This window comes from Vidua macroura, chromosome 20 (genome assembly GCF_024509145.1).
Source record: "Vidua macroura isolate BioBank_ID:100142 chromosome 20, ASM2450914v1, whole genome shotgun sequence".
NCBI lineage: Eukaryota > Metazoa > Chordata > Aves > Passeriformes > Viduidae > Vidua > Vidua macroura.
The window spans coordinates 5369893-5377321 of NC_071590.1; positions in this window are offsets into that span (position 1 = coordinate 5369893).

The following is a 7429-nucleotide window of genomic DNA, read 5'->3' on the forward strand; positions in this document are numbered from 1 at the left end:
GGACACTCGTGATTAAATCCGCCCCCAGCTGTGCTGCGAGGGATGGGCGATCCATTCTGGGACCAGTATGAGACCAGCACAAGCTGTGCTTCTGGCTGGGACGTGGTGCAGGATGCCCTGCTCGTGGCGGGAGGCTGCGGACTGCCGGGATGGCAGGAGGGGCCCGTGGGTCAGTGCCCGGTCCCAGGGGTGCCCTTCCCGGGCTGGGCCAGCCCTGCCGCCGCCGTGCCCCGTTAAGGCAATCCCGTCTGTGCCTGTAACCGGAGGAGCTGGGCGCTATCCGGCGCGGGGTGAGTCAGTGCCGGGGGCAGCCCTGGGCCGGGAGCATCCCTGGCTCTGCTGCTCCCTGCACCACCTGGGTGACCTTGGGCTCTGCTCTGTTCCCCAGCTCACTGTGCCCCCGGCTCGCTGTGCCCTCCCCTGCCCTCCTTGCTGCATCTCCCCACGTGCCTCAGTTTCCCAGGGGGACAAGGGCAGGGTGGTCCTGGCTCACCCCTTGACACCCTCGGGGAGCTGCAGGAACACACCTAGCCTGCCTGGAGGGGCATTCCTCACCCCGTGGGGGCACAGAGATTTGCCCTCCTCGGGGCAGCCTGCCCCAGCCCCTACAGCCAGAGGCCCTGGGAACGTGGACACACACGCGGGCAGGGACGCAGAGCACGGGCAGCCTTGCACCACCTCCTCCTCCGACGGCACGGACGAGGACCTGAACTCCCTGCGGCATCCCTGCGGCACCGCAAGCCTCGTTCCCTCGCGAGCGTGGCCCCGGGTGCCAAGGTCACCCGGCGGCACCCGGCGGGCGCAGGAGCCGCTCGCCGCAGCCCGGAGCCGGCAGGGCCTCCTTGCCCGCGGGGCCGGGCCGGCCGCCGCGGCTCCCGCTGACGTCACCCGCCGGAGCAGCAGCTATTTTGGGAACTGCAAAGTCACTGGCGCAATTAGTCGGCTGGCAAAGGCAGCGGGGCGGCGGGGGGACCGCGGGGACGGCTGCTCCCCACGCCGTGCCGTGCCGTGCCGTGCCGCGCCGTGCCGTGCCGGGGGCTGCGCCTGCACCGCCAGCTTCCCTGCGCCTGCAGGATCCCTCCGCCAGGACAAACGGCCACGGCTGCAAATCCTCCCATCCATCATTTCCTTCTCTCTGCCTTTTTTCTTTCTTTTTTTTTTTTTTTTTTTTTTTTTAATATATTTAATTTGATGTCGCTCCCCTGGCAGGAGCCTCCCCACGTGGGCTGCTGAGCCAGCTCGCTGCCGCCTCGCTGCCACCGCTCGCGTTTGGAGAGAGACAGGAGAGGGATTGTCTGCCAGCCGCGCTTCCCAGGGCGATGCCGCGGCCCAGGGGCTGCCCTGCGAGTGGGAGCGGGGTCCGGCTATTCCCGGGTGCTCTGCTGCCAGCTGGGCGCTTGGTTTAATCCGGTCTGCATCCTCCGGGACGCAGCCACCGCGGTGCCCCAGCAGCACGGCCGCAAATGCCCTGTTGGCCCCACGGCAGCGATGGGGGTGTGGATGGGCCGCTGTGACAGTGGAGGGACACCTGACCCCGCGGCACAGCACAAAGAGAGGTGGCGTTCTGCCACGCAGTGTCCTTGAGCCCGGGGATGTGGGGACAGTCAGAGGGGACAGCTGGGGTTCTCAGTCCCCCTGCCCTGTTTGGTTTCTCTGCCCACCCTCCTCACCTCCCTGTAATGCCCAGGTCATGGCCAGAGGGGATGTGTACAGAAAGGCTGGGACAAGCTGATCCTGGCTCCAAACACCCCAAAAGCGAGGCTCAAAATATCCTTTAAAAAAATCTCCAGACTGTTCTATGTGACCTGACATCTCTTTCAGTCCCATCCCCCAGGAAAAAAACACCCCAAATCCTTTCTCCCAATGCCTGGAGAGGTGCCATAGCAGGAGCTGGCGCTCAGCTCCCCTGACTCCATATGGGGCTTTGGGTGGGAAGGGCCAGATCCAGATGGATCCCTGGGCACAGCAGAGGCGATGGGCGCTTGCAGACAGACCCCACCCTGCTCTCCATCGCTCGGAGACCCGACTTGCCCCTGGAGGAGGGGTCCCTGCCTGTGCTGGGGCTGGAGAAGCCGCTGGTGGTCCCGGGGTGGGGACAGAGAGCGATGAGTGGGACCACGGGGTGGCTCTGGGGTGACAGGGGCTGTGGGAGGGCAGGGGGAAGGTGGGGAGCGTGTGTTCCCCCCGGGCTGGGGAAGAGGCCGCGGCGGTGGGGCTGGGAGCGGTGAGGCTGTGCTGAGTCACGCTGCAGAGCCTGCGAGCAGGACTGCAGCAAGCGGCTCGCTGTGACAGCCCCGTCCCTCCGCCTCCGGCTCCGGCTCCTCGCCTCCTCCTGGGGGCCAGGATGCTGCTGGGGGCCTGATGTCCAGGTTGGGGGGTCCCGCTGCTCCCCTGCTCATGGCTATGTCGAAGTTCCCAACCCTCCTTGCCCCTGCCCAGCCCCCTGCCCTTCAATAGGGATGGGGCTGCTCCAGGATTGGGGGTCCTGGAGTTCCTGGGCAGGGAGAGGGGAGGACTGAGCTGCCCTTGGGGGACGAGTGTCCCCGACCCCAGTGCAGGAGGGGTGTCCCTGGGTAGCTGTGACACGGGGGACAGCAAGGCCGGGGGGGCACTCGCTGCCAGCGCAAACACAAAAGGGCACTTAGCAGCCACTAGAACACGGGGCAGCTTTCCCCCTGGCATGGGTGGAGTGGGGTGGTGAGTGGGCAGAGATCCCCCCAGCTCCTACCCGATGCCACCAACCCAGCACACAGAGCTGAGCATCCACCCCTGCTACTGCACAGGAGAAAGGTTGAGGCAGGTCCCTGCTGCGGAGGGAAACTGAGGCACAGGCTGTGCCCCAAGTATTGGCCCCAGATACTGCCACCTCTCAGGCTCAGAGTCCGGGACAGCCCTGACCCCACAGGATGCTGGTGCCCACCTTGCCTGGTGCTGCCTACCAGCCCCACAGAGCTCAGAGCTGCTTCTGGAGGGACCGAGACAGGCAGGGCTTTTTTTAGGAGCTCCGTAAGTGCCGTCTGGGCGGTATTTATATCGGCTCCTTAAATAAGAGCTGCCATCTGAGCCTGACGAGCCTGCTTAATTATTAATGCCCCGCAGGGAAGCAGCACGCCTGCCTGCTCCGGGCCCACCTTCCCGCTGGGATCCTTCATCCCGGCTCCCCACCAGCACCCAGGGCGAGTTGTGACAACCTGGACATCCCAGAGCACCCCGGCTTCCCGCGGGAACATGTCTAAAATGGGAGCATCTTCCCGAGGGCAGGGAAGAAGGCTGAGAGGGGATTTTCCAAGAGGAGGGTGCCATGGCATGGCCATTGCTGCAGTTCTTAGTGGGTGTTGGGAATAAGGGGAGAGTGGGAGGCACGGGGTGATGCTCTCCCATCCCATCTCGGTAGCTTGAGGTGGTTCCAGGGAAAATCATTCTTGGAAGCCCCGAGGGGTAGGGGCAGCCCTGCTTCGAGACAGAGCTTATGCTAAACAGCACGGGAGGGCAGCTGCTGCAGCAGAATTAATTTGAGCTTGGAAAGTGCTTTGAAAGGCTGAGATGAAAGGCCAGGGCTGGGTACAAAGCGCTGCAGCTCCACAGACAGGGGGAAGGACACTCCCAGCAAAGCACCCTCGGTCTGTCATCAGCCCCACCAGCCACGGCCCCTCCATCGCCTCCTGCCCCAGGTGAGGCACCTCTGGCTCTGGGACGTTTTGGGGAGGGTTGGTGAACCCCTGAGCTCACCCAGCTGTGGGTTGTGGGGTCCTACCTTGGTTGGGTGTGACCCCCCCAGCTCTGGTTTGTGTCAGGGTGGAGGGGCCAAGGCTGCACCGTGGGGGTCTGGGGAGGTGCAGGGGAAGAGGGGACAGCCTTGTCCTGCTCCTGGGCTGTGTCCCTCACTGTGTCACACAGCCAGCCTCAGGGCAGCACGGTGGGAAAGGGGCCAGGGTGCCACAGCATTGGGGTGGTGGGGACAGGCAGTCTGGCCCAGTAAGGGGTCAGGCAGGGAGGACATGAGAGCACCTGCAACCTCAGGGAAGGGGACACTGAAGCCAGAGGTTTCCTCAGCTTGTTTTTCCACCAACATAACTGCAAGGGTCACAGAAGTGCTCCCCTGGGCAGGCAGCAGCTCCTCAGGGCAATCCAAGCAGCGGGACTGAGGTGAGCACCCAGCCCTGAGGCTGTGCAGGAGCCTGGGCAGCATCCCGGGAATGGGACCCATCCCAGCCCTGGGAAATGCCACCCTGTGTCCCCTGGCCTCCACCAGCTGAAGACACCAAGCAGTCGGGTCACTGCTGGTGTGAGGTGTGGCAGGTGTGCTGGTGTACCTGTGGGGACAACCCCTGGTGTGGGGACAGGCTGGGACACCTGCACCACACATCTCCCATGCTGGGCATCCCCTTCCCTGGGCATCCCCTTCCCTGGGCATCCCCTTCCCTGGGCATCCCCTTCCCTGGGCATCTCCCTGGCTCCAAGCAAGCAGACATGGAGGGAAAAGGCACAAGGGTAGGGGCACATGACCTGCAGGAAGTGAGGGGTGAGGATTTCTGGATCCATTTTCAGAGCAGTCAGCAGCTCACCCAAGCAAACTTCCAAGTCACGGAGAATTTCCTGCCTTCCCTCACAGTGTCACAAGGCATTGACAAGACGTAGCAGGGAAGGCAAGAAAATGCAAAGAGAAAGACTCTTCTTCCAGGCCACAGGAATTAACAAAGTGGCACATTTGAGCGCAGAGAGGTATTTTTAATCCCTCAGCCAGAATTGAGGTTATTAGGTTTTTCTGGGACATCTGCAGAACAGACCCACATCCTTGGGTCATTGTGATTTCCCAACACAGCAGCTGCCCCAGCCTCTCTCCGAGGGGTGTCTGCAGGCACCAGAGGTGGGAAAAGGGGATTTAGTGATGTCCAGCCAGGTAACACCTCCAGCTGCCCGTGCTGCCCACCAGAGCCTTCTAACTTGGACCATCCACCACCAAACCTTCACCCCACTGCTGCCCAGGCTGTGCAGCAGAGGAATTAGGTGTTGTGAGGGGTGTTGATTTATGCATCAGAGCTCAAAAAGGGGGCTGGATTCACTGCAGATAAATATTACAGCCAGATTGCTACTCTGAAGAATTTACAGCATCATGAATATCCTGTTCTGACCTGTGATGGGGAAGGAAATCATCTGCGTTGGGAAATGTATTTATGGCTCTGGTGCTCTGACAGAAATAAATCAGTATTTGCTCGTTTTGGGGCAAAAACAGGGTCACTGTAAATCAGCAGAGTTGGGCTGGCTGAGAATGTGCTAGGGTTTTGGAAAATACTAGATAAGATTCCAAAGGTTTGTATGGAGAGGCAACAGTTTTTATTAGGACTGTTGATATATTTGGAGAAATCAGGGGATTTTCCAGGTGCAAAAGTACTTCTTCAGGTCTGGGCTTGTGTTCAGTATTGTCCATGAGAACCCAGGAATTGTACCCAAGGGATAATATTATTTATTTTCCAAGTTAGGGGACGCATATATCCGGCCCAAATGCAGTGGGATCGCTCAAAAGGGGATGAGGGGAGTCTGCTCTCATTCATTCACAGACATGAGCGTGCTTGGCTCGGGTGATGCCCCACAGATACCTCCAGATAATTGATAAGAAATGGCAGCAATAACTGAAAAAAAATAAATTTGGAACCAAACTCCTTTAGTATTCTCTTGCACTCTGCACTTTTTTACACAGACCCTCTCCCAAAACTGGTGCCAGGGCGAAAACAACCCAGAGCCCCACTGTGGGAGCTCCCCAGAGATGACAGCGAGCCCCCTCGGGAGGATGAATGAGCCTTTATCAGGGGAGAGGAATAAACTGCCCTTGTCTGTGGGATCTCTCCTCGGGATGGCCGGGCAGTAAACAAAGGCTGGGCACAAAGGCTGCTCTCACTCGGGAGCCACGTGCCCTGCGGGGTGTGAGGCCGGGGGTGCGAGGAGACAGCGTCAGATTTTTGTAGAGGAAATGGAGAGGATCTGGTTCTGTTTATTCAGAGGGGGGGATTTCTTCTGCTCTCGGAAGCTGTAAATAAAGGAGGATTTTGTGCTACACGAATCCAGGCGATGCCTGGATATTTGCAGTGCTAAACCCACAATAAAGACGGAGATCTTGCCCCAGAAGGGTGTTGCTCACCACCATCAGCATTCCCTAACCAGTTTGTCCCCACCCACGTGGGTGAGACCGTGGCCAAGGGCTCTGGACAGCCACAGCGTTGCCCTGAGGACACCGGCAGGTCCCAGTGCCAGCCAGGGCTCCTGTGAGGTTTCAGAAGGAAACCACGGCACAGGGACTGGCAGGCGGGATGGCTGAGTCCTCCGAGCTCATCCCCACACTTCCCAAAGCACCTGTGCGGGGACAGTGGCTTTGGGAAGGGCCAGGGACATGTGGCACGTGAAGGACAGTGTTCATCTGTGCATCAGCACTGCCTGGCTCTCTCCAAGCAGGATAAAGTGCTTCCATTGGGATCACTCTGTTTGTTAGACCCCTTTCCTTTCTCCCAGTGCCACAGCATCCTCTCGGCACCGCTTTATCTAGAGGCTTTTGAGGAAAACAGGATCCATTAAACCCTTTCATTCCTCCCAGGGCTGTAACCTCCTCTCAGCATCACTTTATCCACAGATTTTTTAGGAAAGTGGGATGTCTTATGACTCCCAGTGGCTCTCCCCATGTAGAGCCCCACATGGCTGGAGCAGACATGTTTTCATCCCACGGGTTATCCATGTGTGAGCGCACTGTGTGCCCAAGCTGGCTGTCATTATCCATTAGCCAGCGTTGATCTCCAGTGGGAATGCTCTCCTCTGTGGATCAGGACCCTGGCCGTGGTGGGAAAAAGGGGGCAGGGGAAAGCAGGGCACAGGGGCTCACCTCAAGATTGTCACCATGGCCTGGCCCAGCACTGCCAGAGTGTCAGAGACCCCAGGCACAGCAACACTGGCAGGGTCTCCACGGGGGAACGGAGCACGGGCTGTGAGCGGGACCAGGACGGGAGCGGGTCGGGGTTTTGAGTGGATCAGGGTTTTCGGTGGGATCTGGTTGTGGGTGGGTTTGGACTGTGGGTGGGTTCAGGCTGTATGATCAGGATGTGCGTGGCTCTGGCCATGAGTGGGACCACGCTGCGTGTGGGTCCAGGCTCTGACACCGGCCTGTGGGCGGCTCCAAGCTGGGAGCGCCCGTGGGCTGAGTGGGCACGGGCTGTGCGCGGGCTCTGAGCGGGCCCGGGCTCCGACTGAGTGCACTCTGTGTGCGAGTCCAGCCTGCGGGTGTGCCCGGGCCGTGGGAGCGTCCGCGCCCTGCGCGCCTCCACGCTGCCAACGGCTCCGGGGCCACGAGCGGGACCGGGCTGCGGGTGTGCGGGGCCCGCGGGTGTGCGGGGCCCGCGGCTGCGCTCCTGCCGCGCGCGGGCCGAGCCCGCCGCTGCCCCGCGGC